General features: G+C 38.1%; 1 pseudogene; it reads left to right on the forward strand.

The window, feature by feature from the left end:
* The first annotated feature begins 12,575 nt into the window (after positions 1-12,575).
* Positions 12,576-22,301, forward strand: part of LOC122121227 — a 50,169-nt pseudogene continuing 40,443 nt past the window's right edge.

The following is a 22,301-nucleotide window of genomic DNA, read 5'->3' on the forward strand; positions in this document are numbered from 1 at the left end:
CATGAGGACATTACTCCACAGCTAGGGGGTTCCTGGCTGGGAAATACTTGGATTCCACCCTCCATATTGGATGGCCGCTCAACTGTTTCAATGAACATTTCAATATCTAAGATCATCTTATTCTTCCTTAGCCCAATCTTTGTGATAGGGAAAGTATTCAATATGAATTTTTCAGTGCCAATGAATGACATGATCCAAAGTTCCATCTCTACTGTGCAGAGTGGAAATTTGGGTCAATATTTAGGTACTTCAATATTTTCTCCTTAAATAAAGAAAAGCCATTCCTTTGATTCCTAGGCCTGGGCCTATTCCTATCTGCTTGTGAATTGATCAGCTTGCATGTCCCCATTGATAAGTAGATGGGCAAGGGGGGTATCTTTTATGTAAACAATTAGTTGCGTGTATTATTCTGCTAACAAGCTTTCAGCACAGTCATTTTTGTCTCCATTTAAAAAATTTGAATCTGTAACTCAGATATATTAAATAAATTTCCCTTAACTACTGAGCTAATAAATGATAAATCCAGCAAATGATAGAAGTCTTAGTTGAGGCCTGCCACAAGTAGTTCATGCTTGTAATTGTATCTTTTCAGGGGGCTGAGATCTGAAGATCAGGGTACAAAGCCAGCCCAGGCAGGGAAGTCCTTGATTCTCTTACCTCCAATTAACCAACAACAAAAACTCTGAAAGTGGAGCTTTGGCTCAAGTGGTAGAGCACTGGGATTGACCAAAAAAGCCCTGCCTTTCAGGCTTCTACATTTCAGTCTCAAGACCAGCACCAAAAAAAATCTGAAATTGATATTTCTTACTGTTTACAGAGCCTCTCCCTGTCTGACACAAGAAATCTAGGCATATAAATCTTAGCCACTTGTTAGATACAGCTTCTGATTGAGAAGAGGATGCAAAAGAGGATGGCAGTGATCTAATTCTGGACCTGGCATCTTGGTAGGCAATCAGTACTCACAATTAACTGAATTCGTAGTGAAGAAATGGAATTAGCAACTGGAGGATGATGGGCAAGCTCAGCTTCAACTTCATTTTGCTTCAAATTGAAGCTACTTGTTCGGGTCACACATGGAGAAAGGATGAAAAATAGTGACAAGGCTTCTTAAACCCTGACATGTTTCTGATGAGCACGAGCTTACTATTTTATATTAAACTTTAATTATAAACTTCTCTCATTTATTAAGCAGATTATAAAACATATGAGATCCACTCCAATAAATTTATGAGGCAAAATTTTATAATGTGAAGTGTTGCTAATTATGACAAGAAATTTATGACACAAATGACAATTTAATCAGGAATTATATCACGACATTGGCAGTTTTCTTTCAAAGAACAGCTTAGTTTTAGGTGTTCTCTAGATGAGCAAATTATTTTGCAGATGAATATGGAATCTTAGTGGGGAAAATGTGTTTTATACTACTCACTGATGGCTTCAGCCTGTAATACAAACTAGTTGGGAGGCTGAGATCGGAAGCATGAGATTCAAAGCCAACCCCAGCAGGAAAGTTTGTGAGATTCTTATCTCCAATTAACTGCTAAAAGGCTAAAAATGGCTCAAGTGGCAGAGGACCAGCTTTGAGTGCAAACGCTAAGGGAGAACCATCACAAAAATAGGAAAAGGAAAGAAAATATACTTTGTCCTGGGAAGACTAGCAATGTATTTTCAGTAATACTAAGGGCAAAACATTTTATTCAGTCCTTTCCATTTTATGGATCCAACAGTGTGTAAGGTTTTATTACCTCTGCTCTGGGTTCCTTTTTCCACATGCACTTCCAAAACCTCTAATACTATTTCTTCTCAAAACTCAATTATCCCCTGTAGTGGTCACATGACCACCTTCTGAGCCTTTGTTTATTACCTGGCATCTTAACTGAGTTAGAATTCATGATCCTTATAGTCATTGAGGTTCTTCTGGCAAGTCGATAGAAAATGCATTTAGATAATGACTCTGCTGTTCTGCTGTTGGTTAGCTATTCATATGAAATGCAATTATTGTGTTTATTTCTTCATGTGATGAAAACCATTAATGGCAGAATCCAGTCATTAAGACGGGACATTATGGAAATTTTGTGGTGATTTTCTCTGGCTGTTTTTCACCCAGGCTATGCACACTCAGAAGACACGATTGCAGCACTGTTGGATTCTTTCTCTAGCAGAGATTAGTATGAGCAAGTTCCAAGTCCAATCTATCAATATGTTTCTCAACATGAAAATTTTCTTGGCACCATTTTTCTCTAGAAGTGTATTTTAAATTGGATGCTGTATCATTAACTCCTTTTCAAGGTGTTAGATACTATTTATTGACAAACTAGAACTTGACTTCAAACACTTAGCAGAAGAAGCTGAAGGAGACAACTTAATATACCATACATTAAAAGAGTTATTTTCTAAAGTATCTTTCTACAATAACACAATTTCTTACATTCTGATTGGCAAATCACAGGCACATGGAGAAAACTGGTAACTTTCATTTTTTAGACAATGAAATCCTATACTGCTCATCTACCCATACATATCTTGAGGGCCACTAGAGAATTTGAGTGGTTCGTTTCTAGAAATGGATGATGATGGAAAGCATTTCTAATGGATCATCACATGAGTCTTAGGTTTACTGAATTACTGATTTTTTAGCTCCATGCTTATTGCCTTGCAGAAAGAGCATACACAAGCACACACACACACACACACACACACACACATACACACACACACACAAATCTTGCTGCTTAATGGTATCTACATTTCTTAATTAATTGCTCCATATATGCAATCAATAAATATTTAGTGAGAGAATATTTCAAGAAACTGACAATTACCAAAAAAGAGTTTTCACCCTATAGATCTTAAACAGTAGGGGAAGAAAATGACAACCAACATAAAAAATACTTGATGCAATGTTAACAGTGGTAAATGTTCGGGAGAACAATTAAACAGGCTAAGTGGTAGAGAATGAGCTCTTTCACCCAAGGCTAGGAGTCTAGCACTCTGAGCCACCTCTATTTCTGGTTTTCTGGTTGTTAATTAGAGATAAGAGTCCCGTGGACTTTTCCCACATTGGCTGGATTTGAACAATAATCCTCAGATCTCAGCCTTGAGTAGTTAGGATTACAGATGTGAGCCACCAGTACCCAGCTTTACCTCTGATTTGTTAAGGCTCATTGATAGTGATAAAGACAGAATTCTAAAAGTAATAAACAAACCTGAGTGGAAGTATAATAGAGATCATGACCCAAGTATAGTCACCTTTCAATATTCATGGGGGACTGGTTCTGACATGCTTCAGTATCTTTTGTTCAATGGAATAGCATTCATATAGAAGGTGCGTGTTTGTGTGTGTGTATGTTTGTAATGTATATAATGCAAAGGCAATGCTATGTAAATAATTTGTATGCTGTTTAGGGATCAGTGACAAAACATATAAGTTTGGTATACAGACAACCAATCTAGCCCTAACTACTTATTAATCCACAGTTGATGCAGAAACCCATAAAAGGGAGATTATACTGCACTAAATGAAAATACAACATGCCTTGGTAAGGAGTCTGCTTTAATATGAAAACAGAGCGTATTCATTTGATGAGTAAGTTCCTGCTTAGAAATATCTTATAGAATATAGTGGAGGAGGCTGTTTGAGCCCTTTTAGACCATTACTATACTTATTACAATTGTCTGAAGACATTGTAGCCAGGCCTAGTGGCTCAAGCCTATAATCCTAGCTACTTTGGAGGCAAAGATGAGGGATCACCAACATGGGCTTAAAGAAATACAGGAAACTTTTTGAATCAGTGACTGAGAAGAGGGGCACACAACTGTTTTCCTAGCTACAAAGGAAGAACAATGGCTGGGCACAGTAGCACACGTCTGTTATTCTCAGCAACATGGGGAAGCAAAATGGCTGGCTATAGCCCACACTGGTCTGAGCATAGAGTGAAACCCTACCTCGACAATAACCAATGTAACAAGGGCTGAGGGCATGGTCCAAATAATAGAGCGCCTACATAGCAAGCAGGAGATAACAAAGAAAAGAAAAAAGTTTTAAATGCAATTTACATCATAACAATTGAACACAAGTGATTAAAATTGATCCGAATCCACAATTCCTTGTCAGTGAGTACTTCTTCCTCAGCTTCTCAATCTCACTCTTCGAGGGCACAGGTAAACATTGCAACTCATTTTCTTCTGCCAATTCTCCATTTCCAATAATAAAATAGTATTTATTTTATAGGTTTTGTGGGATATCTTCTATCTCAAGTTCTTTAAAAAAAAAAAAAAGATCTAAAAACACTAATATTCACTCCCCCATGCCACTTAGTTATACTCCATTATTTTTGACTGGGCAATGAAAAATTGTTGCTTATCATATTTAATATCTATGTCAGCCAGGTTACTGTCACTGTGACAAAATACCAGAAATAAACAGCTTATTGAAGAAAAAGTAATTTTGGTTCCCAGTTTCAGAAATTTCAGTCCATGGCAGTTAACCTATTTGTTGCCTTTAGTGTTGTGCCACCCAGTACATCAAAGCTGGAGGAAAACTACTCACCTTGTGGCTAGAAGATAAGAAAAACAGTATAAAAAGGACAACATGCCAATATCCCATGCTAGAGCATGACCTGTCTACGTTATTTCTATCAACCACATCATACCTCTTAAAGTTTCTACCACCACCTCCCAGTAATGCTAAGATGAAAACCAATTCTTTAATACATGGGCCATTGGTGAAAAATATCATATCCAAATTTTAGCAGTATCTTCTAAACCACTGGAGAAAATCCATGGTCATGTTCACTTGCAAACTTCCAGACCATCAATCTTCTTATATGACCAACCAATCACCTTAATTCCTGTATTCACTGTTGTCTTCTGACTAATCTTCATGGACTCTGTCTAGTTCATTTTCTAAAATAATAAAATGATAATAACAAAAGCCTGATTCCATTCCAAGAAATCATGTACACTGTCTCATTTTATTAGGCTTGTTTTGTTTATGGGAAACTTAGATTAAGTCATGAAGCAAATTTAGGACAAGATAAGGGATCAAAACTTCCTTGCTAGACTACACAGATTAAGCTCTTAATACTTAAGCAAGTGTTGACTTTACAGGTTGATATTCTTTTCATTCTTGTTATTAATTGTTTATCTCTAAGTAGTTGTACAAAGGAGTTGCCATCCAACAAAGCAGTTTATAAATACAATGCATCTTCATCAATGCCACACCTTTCAACATTTTCACCCATCCCTCCCAACCCACTTCTTCCCTCAATTTTCTTACTTTATAGAATATACACTGAATTTTATAACTGCATTTTCTTCCATTTCCTTTCTTCATTGTTTACCACCTTACCCTTGATCTGATCCCACCCTTTTCCACATACTTATTTCCTGGTGTTTATTTTTTTGGACTGTGAATTAGCCTTTCTGAGGAAACAGACCATTTGGGTTCTCCCTTGAATCTATCATATTTTGGTTAACACATGTATGTACACTTGGATAAAACCCAAAGTGTTTACTTACATGTTGATAATTAATTCTGGTTTCCACATATGAGAGAAAACATGCATCCTTTTGCCTTTCTGGTCCTGACTTACTTCAATTAACATGATTTTTTTCCAGGTCCTTTCATTTCTTTGCAAATGATGCAATGTCATTCTTTCTAATTCATGATTAAAATTCCATGGTGTATATATACCATGTTTTTTTATTCACTTGTCCATTGAGGGGCATCTGGGCTGAAGCTTTTCTTTACTTTTATCTTTCTTAGTATGCTTCTTAGTATCATTCTTAGTATGCTTCTAATCCTGTATTCCTGGGAAAGTTTCAAACTACCAGAAGTTTCTTTTACTCTAACTGACAAGGTAACTTTCTTTCATATCTTACAGAGAAATAAAGCCATTAGAGTGAACTTTTGAAGCTCCTAATCCTTCAGAATTAGACTCACATACAATATAGTTGCACTTACATCATCTCATCTGTCTCAGGAACAAGACCCAGGCCAGCATTTCCTGTGAAGTATTAATACCCAGCACAGCCTCTGTGCCTGACCCTACTGTTATTTTCTCTCTGCTAAATACACGTCTTTCTTTTCCTGCCTGCGTCTTCTGCCAGTATAAAATATATTAAAATGACCTCATGTAAATTTTCTTTGTGGATCTAACCACCTTTCCATAGCAGAAACTTCTTGAAATGTGACTATGCAGATTCAACTTTCCACATCTGTGAGTTCCACATCAGCAGATTCAACCAAAAAAGATTGAACATAGATGAAACAAAATTCAATCTATGCTGAATATGTTCAAAGATTTTCTTACCATATTCCCTAACACAATACATGATCACTCCTATTTCTCAAAAAGACACCCTAGAAGTTACTTTTGTCCATCTGTCTGGGAAATTGCTGCTGCTTCTTTGTGACCTAATGTATGCTTCTAAATTTGAAATTTCCTCAATAGATATGCCCAAATGTCTCATCTACTTCATTTCACAGAAATTCCTTAGCTGGTCAGTGGCTTTATCTTCAGCATTTTATCAGAACTCCAACATATTTGGCAAGTTTTCCTGTCAGAGGTTATGTTTGTATATAGACCTCTCTACTCTTCCTTGAGCTTCTAAAGTAAAATAACTTTGTTCAGCTCATTATCCCCAACATTTTGCATAGAGGATTTGCTCAATATTAGGTTGTAAAAATAACTGCCTGCCTTTTATTGGTGCATTGCATTTTGGAACTCCATGTGTCCTACACAGATATTACTACATCTCCATTTGCATTTACTTTCGTATTAAATTAGACATTTCAAAGACTGTGCTGAGAAACTTTTGGTGCTTTCTATCACTCTCAAAACAAGTCAGAAATTCCTTAATATGCCACTAATTCACAATCATTCTTTTACTCCTTCCTAGTCTTGCATTCAATAAAATAAACCTTTCGTTCTATGGGCATGCCTTTTTAATCTCTGAGTATTAGCACACACTGGAATTTATACCTTTATTGACCATTTCTTCCACTTATACACACTTCTTCTGTATACATCTTCAGGGCCAAACTGAATGTTATTACTGGGAAAAACTTTCCTTATGAACCTTAATCAATTACACAATTTCTTCCTTCTATACTTCTTATGTTATGGCTTTGATATGTGCTTCCATTTATATTTTATTATGTGCTACTTGCAGAATTCCATCTTCAACTGCTGGTCCATGAGCCTTTTGAAATCAGGAGACAGGTTTGATGTGTCTTTGAAACTTGGTGCAAAATGCATTTGCTGGAATATAATATGTACTTCGAATATATCTACCTTTCCATGGATTGGCAAGTAATTATAGTGTTAGCTACGATAATAAAGCTGTGCATCAATATTTACCTTACAAAACAAATTACATTTCTTTATTCAATTTTCCAAGCTTCCTTTTTTCCAAATAGAAAGACACCATTCTTTGATTGAAAATACACACTTAGTCTTTCTTCATACAGAAGAAAAAACTAAAAAAGAAAGTAGAGCAAGTGCAGCACACCTGTGTTGGCAAGCTGTCTGATTCTGTGTCCCTGAAATTAATTGGATCATGCGCAGAATGGGGGAAGTGATGGAAAAAGCAAAGAGAGGATATGACTGGGGACCAATGATGGCCAAGAAGCCTCTCAATAGTGATGAAAGTGACACCTAGAAAGCCACCTTTTATCCCAACAAACAGATGGCTTCAAACAACATGCACTGCAGACAGCCAGACTTCCCATGCTCACCTCTGAGCACCAGGGCCAGCTTGAGAAATCAAAAATTAAAATCTAAACTCCTGGGGAGTAGGGATGAGCCACTAAGCTGAAAGCAATTACAAATGGAGTTTAAGCCTCTACCTGCTGTTTTCTTCCATGACCTGTTATATGAAAGGAACACTATGACAGAGAATAGTCAAACATTACAGAAAAAAAATCCCAATTTCTGCTTTCATTCAGTACAAAGAAAAGGAAAGAACAAAAGGTAAAAATAAATAAGATGGGAAAATTCATATTCTAGTTATATTTACCTTTCTATTGCAAGAGAAAATAAATATCCAAAGAAATTTCTATTTATATATATATATATACATATATATATATATATATATATATATATATGTACACACACAGAGTTGTAATAGAGAAAAATAACTAAAACCCTCAAAAATTGCATTCAACTGTTTAGAAGAGGGAAATCAAAGCTAGACTAAATAGGGATACAGGTGGACCCATTGCAACAATGAGATGTACAAGATGTTATGTCGAAAATGAACTTTACAACTTTACTGGAGTGGGGCAGGGAGGGCAGGGGGTGGGGGAGATGGGAAGAGATGGGAGGGGGAAACAAAGAGGAAGCAACAATAATGTTTGATAACAAATGCACTCATTACCTTGTCAATGTAATTGTAACCTCTCTGTACTGTATTTTCACAATAAAAAAACTAGACTAAAGGAACAAGTGGCTAAAAATTTCCAAAAGATAGTGTTCAAATCTTATAAAGAAATCAAGATCAGCCCATGTTACATGATTAATTTCACCCTCTTTAAGACTTTTGCTAATTCCATTTTAAAAAATACCCACCTTAATTTTCATTGCCTAAGCAATCCTTGAGTTGAGCAATTGTGTTTTTTTTTTTTTTAAATTTAATTTAATTTTATTTGTGAACATACTGTACAGAGGAGTTACAGTTACATGGGCAGGATAATGCGTACATTTCTTACCAAGCATTGCAGCCTCCTCCTTTGTTTACCCTTCACATCCCTTCCCAGCCTCCCCTCTCCCCCCCCTAATCCCAATCCTTCTCCTCCCCCCCCCCCCCCCCACACCAACGTTGTAAAGCTCGTTTTGGACATGACAACTTGTACTTCTCATTGTTGCAACAGGTCCACCTGTATCCTTAAACAACTGGTTTTTCCCCATCTCCTCCACAAGTTATACTGACATCAAATATAGTGAAAGCAGGGGTTATACTGTGGAGGAGGGACATACAAAGCAACAAAGAGATAATCTTATAAATGTGTTAGAAACACATGCATGAAAGAAAAAAAACATTAAAATACACATCTAAGGGTTCATTTTCCTGACATCACATTATCTGACCTTTTCCGCTTGACTCATACATATACTAGATATTACAAATAAGGGAAACCATGGGACCTACATTTCTTTGGGCCTGGCTTACTACACTTAATATAATTTTTTCCAAGTTTTTCAATTTCCTAACAAATGGGGCAATGTCATTCTTTCTGATGGAGGCATAGAATTCCATTGTGTATATATACCACATTTTCTTGATCCATTCATCTACTGAGGGGCATCTGGGTTGGTTCCATATCTTAGCTATGGTAAATAATGCTGCAATAAACATAGTTGTGCTGGTAGCTTTAGTGTGATCTTGTTTGTAAACATTAGGGTAAATGCCCAAAAGTGGGATTGCTGGGTCATAGGGGAGCTCTATGTGGAGTCTTTTGAGGAACCTCCATACTGCTTTCCAAAGTGGTTGAACAAGTTTACATTCCCACCAACAATGAAGTAAGGTTCCTTTCTGTCCACATCCCCTCCAGCATCTGTTGTTGTTAGAGTTCTTGATTTTGAGCAATTGTGTTTATGTGTGATTTTTTTTTCCACCTAAAGAAAGGGAAGTTGTTGCTAGTTTGGTTCCCAGAGGACAGATCATTAGAACCAAGAAGGATAGAAGAAAAACATGCATGGATGGGTATGTTTAAGACAGAGAGACGTGTGATTTGAGACATATAACTCTCCTAATTAAATTCTTTACACTTTACTCAAGGAGACTCCGCTAGATAGTACCATAGATGTCATTTTAGGTTTGCACTTTTGCTGGATATGTTTGCTCAGCTGCCATTCTATGACCTTAGCCATGTCTCCTGTCCAGCATTTGGCTGATTAATCAAAGTTTGTTCTTCCTGCATATAGTACTCATTATCTTGCTTATGTAATTGTAACCCCTCTGTACAGTATTTTCACAAAAAAAAGTCACTTCCTTTATAGAGTTGGTAATTTAAGCATTCTACAGCATCAGATTCAAGCAGGAGCTGGCTGGTTGTAGGAGGTAATGGCAACTGCAGGACCTCTTCCAAAATAGGGATGATTTTCTTCAGAATTTCTCCAATTGTTTCATTATTAGCACTGATGCTCAGTATGTGCTCGGGCCACTGCTGTCTGGGACTGAAACACTGGCATTGTAGTCTTCATGGAGAGTCTTAATATTCTTGTGCCTTTTTCCAAACACTGCCCCAGCATGTTTGATTCCTTCAACTATAATTCAACTATCTTATCAGTGTTCCAATATCTTTAAGTGCTTGCTCCTCTTCCAGTCTTCTGCAGGGCATTTACCAAATTCACCATTGGTTTCAGTGTTGGGGAAGGTTTCCTCTGCGGCTGTTCAGTTTCCATTTTCACCAATCTAAGCCTTAGAAATTCCAAGTACTTAAGGGCTGCAAACAATTAGGACTCCAGCAAAATGTTGAAGAGGGTAATAGCGTCTACAAGGCCACCACCTGGAGTGCCCTCCTCCTTTGTTAAAAATAATTTTCCAAAATTAAAAAAGTTTCAGAATTTGTACATCAAATTCTACTGAGGTCATGTCTTAATATCTATCATGATGCAGATTGTATTTATGTGTTATTGCTCTGGAAGTTCCCAAACCATGCAAAAAATACAAGGACATGCGGCTCCTATTTCAAAATTTAACAAGCTCTATTGAGGATCTTTTTTATCCTAAACTTGATGATATCCTATTTGAGGATCCATTTCCTCAAACATCTTGTATTACAATAGCTCCTTTTAGAGCTGATCTCTAGACTACAGCTCAAGAACCCTTTATTTTCACCCAACTATGATGAAGCCATTCTTCAATACACCAAAAAACACCCCTCATCATTCTCCAGTTCAGCCCCCACTGACAGCCACAAATGCCATCCTTCCTGCTTACCCCCATATGGTGCAGCTTGGAAGGCTGGTCAGAAGAATGTTTTGCCTGTATTGGAAACTATTGTGATTCCCAGATCTCTTGATCAGTAGGTACCAACTAAATATTGTTAAATAAATGAATCATTGACACAAGTTCAGGCATATAGTTCACAAGAATCCATGTCAACAGCAAAGCTGAGCATGGTGTCACCACAATTGTTATGCCACTGACTGCAGGAAGCATAAATGAGAGAATCTTAGGCCAGACCACTTAGGCAAAAAGCGAGATCCTTTCTTAAAAATTGCCACAGCAAACAGGCTGGAGGTATGGTCAAGCAGTAGAGGTCCTGCCAAGCAAATGATCCCCCAAATTCAAACCTCAGTACTGTTAAAAGAAAGAAAATAGAAGAAATCTTCCCAGTCTTGAAGTGTTATGCCCTGATTCCCACTTGTAGATTCAGTACTCTGCCACAGGTTCCTTGTAAACATGCTTCTAAGAGCACAAGTGTATTCCCACAGTTCTGATCCCACACAAGTATCCCCTCTTACTGTTTCTCAATTATGTTCTATGCACTTCAGAAAATGTCAGCAAAGAGAGTGGACACAGAAGGATGCCTTGCAATCAGGTCTTGTCAGGTGTTAATAAGCACACTTGGAGATTGAAATAATGAACAGTAAATAAGCTGTTCAGCAATATCTCATGGGCACAAAGCAAAGAACAGAAGGACAGGATATGCACACAAGTTCCCAAGGATCTGAGAAATATGGAGGACAGCTTTGAAGGGGAGTCCAAGAAAGAACAAAGGGGCCTTCATGGTAGGATCAAGCAAGAGCTCTTAAGCATTAGTCCCTTTGCATGTGGTTAAGTTAAATTGGAAAGGGGAGATGGCTAATCATTTCCTCTTGAACTAGATGATTCTATATTGTGTGTCAATTGGAACAGGAATGAGGTTGGAGGACAGGGTGCAGAGTTTAGAAAGGAATGTCTGTAAATCCCAGGCAGCCCTGTTCCTGCAGTCATCAGCAGCCTTGGATACACTGAATTATTAAGCATGTTTCTAAATAATGCATTTGGCAGGAGCAGAGTGACAAATACAGTGTAAGGGTGAATGAGGCCATGAGATGGGGAAGAAGCCTGAGTTAGCAAGTGAGTTCTAACAGGATCCCAAGTGAGACTGTGCTACTGGTTCTGAACTACTCTAAGTAGCATCATGTGAGCTCAAACCAGGAAAGGACAATACAAGGCTCTGCCATTTTTTCAAATATGACTATAGCTGGAGGTGAGTCTCAAAGGCAGAATGTTGGTATTGCAAGAGAGAGTCCCTGAGTTCAGTACTGATAGAAAAAAAAATGTGACTATAGATAAGCCACTTGAACTTCCTGTTGCCAATCCACATATACAACGTGGAAACAGAAATAACTAAAGTACTTTCATTAAGATTGCAATGAAGTACAAGGAAGATGATAGAAAGTTAACAGGGGACCAACAGAGCTCTCTCTGAAGAAGCAGAGTTTTAGGGTCCCATCAAGCTATCTGCCTACATAGAGTCTTGCCAAGTAACCTATAATTATACAGAGGTTTATACCAAAGAAGAAAATTATAAGCAGCCTGCATAAGAAGACAGAATTAAGCACCTATCGACGATGGTGGTGGCAGAGACCTGGGGAGCTGCAGCAAAGTTGAGCAGCAGAAGTGACCGAGAGTGTGCACATGGGCTTTCCAATTACCTTCAAGGCAAATTTAAAGTCCAGGAATGTGAATCCACATCCCAGCCAGCCACAGAAAGACTCAGAGACAAATCGTCACATTGTGGAAGGTCCAAAACACCAAGGGAAAACGTGGGTACCTCACCAAAGACATCTTCTCTCCCTTCCAGAGAACAGCTGAACGAAACCCTTCCCTACCTGAGAAGAACGCCATTTTGGGAAAGTAGTATAGAGCATTCCATACTGCCTGGCCACTAACACTTGCCGGAAAAGTGGCAACATTTTTGAAGAGAGAAAAGGAATCTGATATCCCTGTACCTACCCTCTTTGTGGAAAACAACCCACCCAAGGGGTGGCAGGCCCACCCAGGGAGAGGAAGCTCTGCCCAAGGAGAGGCGGGCCTGCCCGAGAGAGCAGTCCACCTCTAGCAAAAAGCAAAGACTAGTTCAGCTTTCTAGACATATAGCAGCTCCACCGGCAGCTAGCCTGGCACCTGGGAATTACAAAACCAAGAGCCCCTAAAATCTCACTGAACAAAAAACTACATGTGTTTTTTTAAAAAATTATTTTATTGTAAATATGCTGTACAGTTACATGAATAAAGTAATGAGTATATTTCTTGTCGAACATTGTTACCTCCTCCTTTGTTGGACAAGTCTTTAAAGCTGAGGTCGATTTCAGGCTGGGTTAAAAGGTCTCAAGAGCTAGCCCCCAAGGGGAAAGCCACTGATTCCAGAGATGCCACCATATTGCCCACAGCCAAGCTTGCTGCAGTAATTCTGAGCAACAGAAGACAGCCACCCTCCTTCCTGCTCTACCACACAAAGCAAATTCTCCCTACCACTAAGTGAGGGTAGGAGGAGACCTAACAAGACTCTTGTAAGGCAGAATGTTTATCTGCCTTCTCAAACTGATTTCAACAGAATTCATCTGTTCACTCTGCATTATAAGTTAGGTTCAGACAGGCCTGAGTGTGGGGATCTAGGAAACAGCCACCCCCACTCCCACCCCCATATTAAGAAGGCTTCTGAATCAATCTACACCACAGACAAAGCTGATCACCACAAGGAAATCAGACTCAAAGAGACTAAATAGAGGTTGTAAAGGAGACACAAACTCCCCCAAATGAATTGGAGAACATTTTTTATTTTCCTTTTTATGTCCCCCTTTTCATTGTTGTTTTGTTTAGTCTTATACAGGTTGACCCATTGCAACAATGAGATGTACAAGACACTATTTTGAAAAACGAACTTTACAACTTTAGGCTGGATGAGTGGGGGGGATGTAGTTGTGGAGATGGGAGGGAAGGGATGGTAGGGGAAAAACAGGAGGCAACAGTGCTTGATAACAAATGTACTCATTACCTAGCTCATGTGATTGTAACCCCTCTGTACAGTATTTTCACAATAAAAAACTTATTTTAAAAAAAAGAAATACAGTTTATGGTGATTACTAGGTATCTTTCCTGATTTTTTGCATACTTATTTCAGAATATATTTTTGATTGCTCAAATTTCTATTTCTCTACCATTCTTAGCATTTTAAAATTTTTATTATTAGTATTTTTATATACCATTTTTTAATTTCTTTATTTTAGGTCTTAGTTTTCTTCCTTCTCTTCCTTTCCCTGTATTCCTCTATTCTAATTTTTCATTATATCTTTTAATATTTCTTTTAATTTGACTTTAACCTGTTCCTTATTTCTAGTCTTTCTCTCCTGTGTTTCTTTAGTCCATTGATCCCTATTTGTGACACCATTTTTATGGTGTCTAATTAGCTCATCCTGTTATCCTTTTGGTTGGGATTGTTTAATCACTTGCCACAGATTTTCTCACTGGCTAAAACTACATATAATCTCCTTTCCTTAACAGCAATACCCCTCCCCAAACAAAAGAATAGTTACACAGGAATACTTACCTATGATTTTGAACCTCTAAAGTATGTGCAATCACAAGGCTCTGGGTTGGTTTTTGATTTAAAATTGTGTGCTGTGTGGTATTAGATTTGCTTTTGTTTCCAAATTGGAAGATCATAGTAAAGAAACACACACACACACACACACACACACACACACACACACACACACACAATGGCAAGCTAAAGAACCTCAACTCCCACTCAAAATAAAGAAGCAATTGAACAGTCAATGGAAGACCTAGAGGATAGCTCTCAAAATGCTTTAAAAAACAGGGCTGGGAAGGTGGCTCAGTGGTAGAGTGCTTGCCTTGCATGATGAGGCCCTGGGTTCTATTCCTCAGCACCACATAAGCAGAAAAAGCTGGAAGTGGCACTGGTGGCTCAAGTGGTAGAGTACTAGCCTTGAGCTGAAGAGCTAAGGGACAGCACCCAGGCCCAGAGTTCAGGTCCGTGACTAACAAAAAAAAAAAGCTTTAAAAAACAGTGCTGGTAAATATGTTGTGTGAAATGATAGAAAGCTTGCACATGGCTATGCATGATTTTAGAGGAATTAATGGAATCCACCAACAGAAACCTGAATGAATTACAAGAGAAGGAAAGGGAACCCAATGAAAAAATAGTCACTCAGCTAAGGGATATGAGAAAAGACACAAAAAATCAAATCAAGGAAGTAAAGAAGTCCATACAAGATCTAAAAGCCACAATAAAGAGATTGTGAAGCCAATAAAAATGTCTAATTAGAAGGCAGAAAAATAAAACACAAAGTAGAAAGTTTTGACAGCAGATTAGACGACACAGAAGACAGAAGCTCTGGAACCAAAGATAGTCTAGATATTATAGAGAAGAACAGACCAGATACCCTGAAAATATTACAGGAAGGGATAAGGGAAACACTGCGGCTCCTTTTCATAGGTCAAAACTTCCTAAGTAATGATCCAGAAACACAACAAATCAAAGAAAGAATGGATAAATGTGATTGTATAAAAGTGAAGAGTTTTTTCTTGGCAAAGGACATAGCTAGCAAGATAAATAGCCCACAGGTTAGGAGAAGATCTTTACTAAGCCATACAACAGACAAGGATCTCGTATCTAAAATATACTTAGAGCTCAAAAATTTAACCCCCTATTCCCAAAAAAACCTTGAAGAAACAACCACCCCATCAATAAGTGGGCTCAAGACGTGAGAGAGACTTCTCTCAAGAAGAAATAGGGATGGCCAATAAACACAGGAAGAAATATTCCGCATCTCTGTCCATAAAGAAATGAGAATCAAAACACCATTGAGATTCCACCTCACCCCAGTTAGAATAGTCACTATCAAGAAAACTTGTGCTTCTTGATCATTTAAGATCTGACTCTCACAATTGAAAATGCACCTGCTGCAGAGTTGACCTGCTCAGACATTTCTCTCAGGTCAAAGTAGAAAGAAAAGCTATTGCATTTCCTGTTTTCCTCTTTCTCTTTTTAAGAGTGTTTACAGTGCCTTGGGAGTATGCCCTTCATTTTAACTGGAGAAAAATACTGTTTTTGAAACATACAGTAAAAAAAACCCTCTGTTGTCAAAGAAATGTTCAGTATCTGTCATTCAACTGTTCCATTTCAGTGTTCTATATTTTCTGCTCATTTTCACAGGTGATAATATACACCAATAAAAAATAGTAGCAAAGGTCCACCTGCAAATGTCCTAAATATTCAAAGATAAATTTGCAATTTTTGGAGGGACGAAAAAATACTCTGTGAAATAGAAGATTGTAGACATCGAGAAAGCATCCTTAGGCCTTGTTTAAAATGGAGAGAACAATTCTTTTAACTCAAAAATTGATATAAATAGTTGCAAGTGTCTTCTAACAACCATCATCAAAATGGAGTGATAGCTAGGTGCTGATGGTTCATGTCTATCATCCTAGCTACTCAAGGGTCTGAGATCTGAGGATCTAAGCCAGCCTGGGATTATCTCTAATTAACCTGCATTTTGCAGAAAGTGGAGGTATAACTCTACACACATACACACATATACAGACACACAAAACATAGTGATTTAAAGATACCATTAAACTCTAAAATACCATGGTCCCTAATCTGTAAAATAGGACCCATTTTGAGTTCTTTGCTCTTTTGAAGTCACTCGGTATGAATCACATTAAGTAGGTTGGATAATCGAGTATATGCCAAAAAGCATAGAACAGTTTACCATGAAATCAATTTGCTTCATCATTCTGTTAGAAGAAAAACCTTTCTTGTATGGCTTTTGTGTTGGGGTGCCCTGGCAGGCATGGGGGTGGAGGTTGTATATGTTCACCAATACTGGTCCTTACACTCAGAGCCTCTCACTTACCTTTTCCCACTGAAGGCTGGCACTCTACCACCAGAGCCACAGCTCTACTTTTGCCTTTTTGGTGGCTCATTGGAGATAAGAGTCTCACAGAATTTTCTTCCCTAGGTGGCTACAGAGAAGGATCTTTAGATATCACCCTCCTTAGTACTAGGATTACAGTGTCAGGCTCATGGATTTTTTTTAACATATTCCATAACTTTTAGGATCCAATGAGTAAACTAGGAACAAACAAAGGTCATGCTGCCAATGAAGGTGACCATATGACCTTTAGGATTTGTTCAGAGGATGACAAGAGTTGGTATTTGAAAAGCTCCTAAGCAGGAGCCATATGGAAATGACCATAAAAGAAACTCCCCAAATAGACCCTGGTTTTAGAGAGGAGTCTCACTAAGGGTGTTTCAAATGGGGAAATGGTCAGAGACAAGCATTTTTTTATTGTGAAAATACTGTACAGAGGGGTTACAATTACATGGGCAAGATAATGTGTATATTTATCAAGCATTGTAGCCTCCTCCTTTGTTTCCCCTTCCCATCCCATCCTCCCTCCCACCCCCCACTCAATCCTACTCCCCCCACCAAAGTTGTAAAGTTCAATTTCGATATAACGACTTGTACATCTCATGGTTGCAATGGGTCCACCTGTATCCCTATTTAAACGATTTGTTTTTTCCCTTCCCCTCCACAAATTATACCGACATCAAATACAGTGAAAGCAGGGGTTATACTGTGGAGAAGGGACATACAAAGCAACAAAGAAATAATCTTATAAATGTGTTAGAAAGAATTGCATGAAAGAAAAAAACATTTGAATACATACCTTAGGGTTCATTTCCCTAACATCACCTTATCTGACCTTTTCTGCTTGATTCAAACATATACTAGTTATTGTAAATAAGGGAAACCATGGGACCTATGTTTCTTTGGGCCTGGCTTACTACACTTAATATAATTTTTTCCAAGTATTTCCATTTCCTAACAAATGGGGCAATGTCATTCTTTCTGAAGGAGGCATAGAATTCCATTGTGTATATATACCACATTTTCTTGATCCATTCATCTACTGAGGGGCATCTGGGTTGGTTCCATATCTTAGCTATAGTAAATAATGCTGCAATAAACATAGTTGTGCTGGTAGCTTTAGTGTGGTCTTATTTGTGAATATTGGGGTAAAAGCCCAAAAGTGGAATTGCTGGGTCATAGGGGAGCTCTATGTGGAGTCTTTTGAGGAACCTCCATACTGCTTTCCAAAGTGGTTGAACAAGTTTACACTCCCACCAACAATGCAGTAAGGTTCCCTTTTGGCCACATGCCCTCCAGCATCTGTTGTTATTAGAGTTCTTGATTATAGCCATTCTAACTGGGGTGAGGTAGTATATTAATGTTGTTTTGATTTGCATTTCTTCTATGGCTAGGGAGATTGAGCATTTCTTCATGTGTCTATTGGCCATCCTTCTTTCCTCTTTAGAAAAGTTTCTCTTTAACTCTTTAGACAACTTATGTATTGTTCAGTTGTTTCTTTGAAGATTTGTTGTTGGGGGATTTAATTTTTTGAGTTCCAAGTATATTTTAGATATGAGACCCTTGTCCATTTTATGGATAGTGAAGATCTTCTCCCAATCCGTGGGCTTTCTATTGATCTCGCTAGCTATGTCCTTTGCCATGCAAAAGCTCTGCAATTTCATGCAATCCCATTTGTCCAAACTTTCTTTGATTTGTTGTGTTTCTGGATCTCTATTAAGAAAATTTCAGCCTGTGCGAAGGAGACCCAGGGTTTCTCCTATTCCATCCTGTAATGTTTTCAGAGTGTCTGCTTTGACTCCGAGGTCTTTGATCCATTTGGAGTTGATTCTGGTACAGGGTGATATATAAGGATCTAGCTTTAGTTTTCTACAAGTAGTTAACCAATTTTGCCAGCACCATTTACTGAAGAGGCTGTCTTTCTTCCATTCTGTTTTTTTAGCTTCCTCATCAAAGATTACATGGTTATAGGTTTTTAAGTTCATTTCTGGGTTTTCAATGTTATTCCATTGGTCCTGAGGTCTATTCATGTGCCAATACGAAGCTGCTTTGATTACTATGGCTTTGTAGTACAGTTTGAAATTTGGTATTGATATTCCTCGAACACTGCTCTTTCTGTTGAGGATGGTTTTTGCTATTGGGGGTCTTTTATTGTTCCATATGAATTTTTGGATTGCCTCTACTATTTCCTTGAAGAATGAGGTTGGAATTTTGATAGATATCGCATTCAATTTGTAGATAGCCTTGGGAAGTATTACCATTTTCACGATGTTGATCTTTCCAATCCAGGAGCAAGGGAGATTTTGCCACTTTCTAAGTTCTGTTTTGATTTCCTTTTTCAAGTTTTTAAAGTTTTCATCATAGAGGTCCTTCACTTCTTTGGTTAAGTTAATTCCTAGGTATTTTATTTTTTGTGGGGCTATTAAGAATGGAGTTGCTTTCCTAATTTCAGCCCCACTTTTCTCATTGTTGGCATACAGAAAAGCCATTGATTTTTGAGGGTTAATTTTATACCCTGCTACTTCACCAAAGTTTGAGTAATTTGGGAGTAGAGTCTGTGGGATTCTTTAAATACAAGATCATGTCATCTGCAAAGAGAGAGAGTTTTACTTCTTTTTCCCTATTTGGGTCCCCTTTATGGTTTGCATCCTGTCTTATTGCTGTAGCTAGGCATTCTAACACTAGATTGAAGAGAAGTGGAGAGAGTGGACATCCTTGTCTCATTCCTGAGTTAAGAGGAAATGGCTTTAGTTTTTCACCATTGAGTATAATGCTGGCTGTAGGTTTGTCATATACAGCCTTTATTGTATTGAGGAATGTTCCATGGATTCCTAATTTTTCCAGAACCTTCATCATAAAGGGGTGTTGGATCTTGTCAAATGCTTTTTCTGCATCTATTGAGATAACCGTGTGGTTCTTATCCTTACTCCATTGCTGTGATGAATTATATCAATTGATTTGCATATATTGAACCAGCTTTGCATCCCTGAAATGAATCCTGTTAGATCATGATGTATGAGTTTTTGGATGAATTGTTGAAGTTGATTGGCCAAAATTTTGTTGAGTAGTTTTGCATCAAAGTTCATCAAAGAAATAGGACTATAGGTCTCTTTCTTTGATGAGTCCCTGCCTGGTTTTGGGATGAGGGTTATGATGGCTTCATAGAATGAGTTCGGTAGTGAACTTTCTCTTTCAATTTCATTGAAGAGTTGGAGGAATATTGGTATGAGCTCTGCTTTGAAGGCCTTGTAGAATTCCGCTATAAAACCATCTGGTCCTGGGCTTTTCTTAGATGGGAGGCAGAGACAAGCATTTTCTGTATTAGCCCTGGTCTGTGTTTGTCATGATTTCAAGTGTTGCCTCCTATGAGCAGTTTGATCACATATTAGGGTCTACTGACATAAGGATTTTAAGATTGCTGATAATGTTACAGGGAAAGGTAATATACCAAGATGACTTTATTCCACTAGAACCAACATAGATCACCTCACATATCAGGGCAATGATGGGGCAGGAAGTGTAAGGGGTGGCAGGAAGAGGGAGAAAATTTTTTTGTGGGGGTCCAGTCGTGGGGCCTGAACTCTGGGCCTGGACGCTGTCCCTCAGCTCTTCAGCTCAAGGCTAGCGCTCTACCACCTGAGCCACAGAGCCACGTCCAGCTTTTTTCTTTTTGCTTATGTGGTGCTGAGGAATCAAACCCAGGGCCTCATGCATGCAAGGCAAGCACTTTACCACTGAGCCACCTTCCCAGCCCCAAGAGGGAGAAATTTTAAGCAAACCATTACATCTCTTTCTCCATTTCTACAGAATCATTTCTATGATTCTACTGGATTTGACATGGAGTAGAAGTTTAAGTAGCTTTTGTCTATTGCTCAGCTATATTTGAATTACTTCTTAAGACTAATTATTTATTATAATTCTATTTGTTCATCTGCTCAGAACTTAATAAATACTATGGGAAAAAGATTCACAGAATATGTTCCTTTAAGGCAGAATATAAAAGAAAAAAATAATTCTGGGAAGTGTGTGAGCACATCAATTAGCAGAGCATATCTAATGACAAATTTTCATTTGTCTACTACTGTCAGAAGCAATAATCCCAAATCTGAAATTGGAAACATAAAATTCATCTGTGGAACCATCTGTCTCTTGGTAAGAGCCCTAGACTTCAAAATACTACCATTTCATCATCAATGAAATCATTTGCTGGTATTATCCCCATTACCTAGCTTGTGAGAGTGTCACTGCCAATCATGAAGAAGCAATTGCTACAGAGAAGAGAGGGAAGAAGGCGTCAGAAGGAGATGTACCACTCTTCATGGAGCAGGACACTGCCATTTCTCCATGTGTTGACCTGTCTGACATCATGCTTTTATGGTGACATTTTTTTTATTTCTACAACAAAGTAGAAAGCTGCACTTTTTTTGGGGGGGGGGGGGTGCAGCAGCCATGCACCCTGAACTCTGGGCCTGGGCACTGCCTCTCAGTTCTTCAGCTCAAGGCTAGTGTTTTACCACTTGAGCCACAGCGCCACTTCCAGCTTTTTCTGCTTATGTGGTGCTTGAGTAATCTAACCCAGGGCCTCATGCATGCTAGGAAATCACTCTACCACTGAGTCACCTTCCTAGCCCAGCTGCACATTTTTGACTGGGAGAATGAACTTGTCTTTCAAAGTCCACTGTTTCCTAACATGATTAATATTGACTGTTTTTGAATATCTTTGAAGAATACAAACTTACTAGTGACTGACTTTAGGTCTTAAAGAAAACATTTCTAAGGGGAATATATTCAGCTGAATGGCACCTAATGCCATTGATAAAACCCTGAAAATATACAGCATATGTTTTTTGATAATATAGATGTATATAAGTGCTTTTATTATGAAAATACCATACAGAGGGGTTACAATTACGTGAGCAAGGTAATAAGTACATTTTTATCAAGCATTGTTGCCTCCTCCTTTATTTCCCCATTCATTCCCTTTCTTCTCATTCATGAATATCACCCAATCAACATCTCTAAAAAAACAAAGAAACTATAAAGAACTATCATTCTTATAGGAGATAAAAATCACAACAATAAGTAACCTGTTTTAGGAAGCTTTCATCTTAGAGGAAACTAAGCAAAAAATAGATTTATGTTTGACATGCTTTCCTGTAGAGTGATATTCCTAAATGATATACATACCTGCCAAAGCATCACTAAGGCCCTTGATTGACTGACAAATAAACTCTGTGTTTCTTTGGGTCTGACTTATTTCACTTAATACAATTTTTTCCAAGTCTTTCCATTTCCTTATGAATGGGGCAATATTCTTTCTGATGAAAGCATAAAATTCCATTGTGTATATATATCACATTCTCTCAATCTATTCATCCACGGAGGAGCATCTGG

The sequence above is a fragment of the Dipodomys spectabilis genome, unplaced genomic scaffold (genome assembly GCF_019054845.1).
Source record: "Dipodomys spectabilis isolate Male_0828 unplaced genomic scaffold, ASM1905484v1 ptg000187l, whole genome shotgun sequence".
NCBI classification, from domain to species: Eukaryota; Metazoa; Chordata; class Mammalia; order Rodentia; family Heteromyidae; genus Dipodomys; species Dipodomys spectabilis.